Genomic DNA, 2,500 nt, shown 5'->3' with positions numbered 1-2,500 from the left:
ACTTAGCTTCCGATTACAATAGATTGATGGGAACTTTCAAAACATCCTCACATTGGCCTCTTCTCCACTAGAAACTAAATAAGACTAGAGAAATTTTGAAAAATAATGTGTTCCCAGTAGCAGAATTAAATAAGGAAATAAATTGAAGGGTGATCAGTTCAACGCAAGATTAGACAAAATAATACCAAGAACTCGTTACCATATTCTATCAAAACACAATTTTCCTTGAAAAATTCAATTAATTCAAAAGTGCTGTTCTGAACTTGATGATGATTGACCAAAACTCGAGACCATCCCTGTTTATAAGGAATGATTTGGCAGGAAAAAGGACAAACAAAAAGGACAAACAAAAAGGACAAACAAAAGCAGAATAATTAGTATGTAAATATTCATGTTCTTTTAATAAAGACGATTAAATCCCTTTGGAGAAAAAATAATGATCAATCAATATAAGACCGTAACAAGAACATGATGATTTCGACAAAATACAGCAAAAATATGAGTGGTACATTGGAGATTATCAGGGGCATCCCCCGTTGCTCCATGAAAGAATTAAAATATCACTTCGGATGCCGTAATATCCTAACCGAGGATATATGAAGCACAGAAAAAATGTCGTAATCAATATTTTTTATTTTATATTCTTCCTTTACATTGATTGTAGTACGTGTTTCTCTCCCCAAACGCAGAAAAATTAGCTTTAAAAATTCTTAATTTGGGGGGAGAAATTACCAAAGCCAAATTTGCTGCGTTATTCATTGAGAAGTGTATTCAAGAAAACATGTTCAAACTTCTCCAATATATGCATATGTGTATGCATATGTATATTTATATACATATGTATATGCATATGTATATGTATATGCATATGCATATATATATGTATATGTATATGTATATGCATATGCATATGTATATGTATATGTATATGTATATGTATATGTATATGCATATGTATATGTATATGTATATGTATATGTATATGTATATGTATATGTATATGTATATGTATATGTATATGTATATGTATATGTATATGTATATGTATATGTATATGCATATGCATATGTATATGTATATGCATATGCATATGTATATGTATATGTATATGTATATGAATATGTATATGTATATGTATATGTATATGTATATGTAAATGTATATGCATATGTATATGCATTTGTATATGTATATGTATACGTATATGTATACATGTATGTATACGTATACGTATACATGTATGTATAAGTTAATGTAAATTTGTTCGTATATGTATAGGCTTCTGTGTATGTGAATGCATACATATGTACATGCACACATAAATGTCTATATATCTTTAAGCATACACATACACATACACATACACATACACATACACATACACATACGCATGCAAATACACATACACATACACATACACATACACATACACATATACATACACATACACATACACATACACATACACATACACACACACATACACATACACATACACTTACACATACACATACACATACACATACACATATACATACACATACACATACACACACACATACACATACACATACACATAGTAGATAATATACTCGTACTGGAATACATAGGTACATGCATACCCACCTACATATACAGAATACATATAGAGACATTATAGAGAGATACACACATAGATTCTGCATCTCTCAGGATCCTCCAAAGTCATGAAAATATGGAAGCCATTGGCGATTGATAACGTCTTGGGTAGTCGTCATTAAATGTCAGAAACAGCCTAGGCCAATGCTGCATTCCTGATTGAGATTGCAGATTGCAGGGCGTCAAGCATAACTTACGGCGACTGGTTATGACGAGTAATGCTATCTGATACAGGTCTTTTCCATCTGGTCTCTAAGAGGTTGATTACTATCTTTTTTAGGATCTGCAGGAATGAATTTTAGATCATCAGGGACTTTATTCTAATTCATCCCAAAAATCATCATTCAGCTTAAAGAAACTCCTGGTTATTAAAAGGTGAATACGTTAGACACCTGGATGAGATACAGTTTGGTAAATTGCGATCTCTATGTTCTTCCGAGTGTCGGAGTTCTGGTTGATACATTCGTCACATAACTAAAACCACTATCTCCTGGTAGGTGAAGCAGGAAGAATTAGAGACGCAGGAGTTAGCTAGGTGAGGTAGATCTCAGAGGCAATGTAGGCAAGGCAGGTTGGAAGGTCTATCATAGCGACACAGGGAGTAGGGTTTATTATTGCGAGTTCAGTGAAAGGGTGTAGCTATCCGAAGCAGGTCGTTGGGACGAGATGTGTAAAGCAAATTGCAGATGCTATCTAAGCAAGGTAGGTTGCAGGGGCTCTCTTTGCAAGGCAGGTCAAACGGGGATAGTCACATGAGGCAGGTTGCAGGCACTAGCTATGTTAGGCATCGGAGGTGGAAATCACGGTGAGGAAGCAAACGTTTGAGTTTGGAGGCGACAGCGTTCCAGTTTGAAGTCTTGCT

Source organism: Oratosquilla oratoria, chromosome 3, assembly GCF_046742065.1.
Source record: "Oratosquilla oratoria isolate Oo_2021 chromosome 3, ASM4674206v1, whole genome shotgun sequence".
Classification (NCBI taxonomy): domain Eukaryota; kingdom Metazoa; phylum Arthropoda; class Malacostraca; order Stomatopoda; family Squillidae; genus Oratosquilla; species Oratosquilla oratoria.
The sequence above is the reverse complement of the archived record's forward strand: the minus strand, read 5'-3'. Positions refer to the sequence as shown.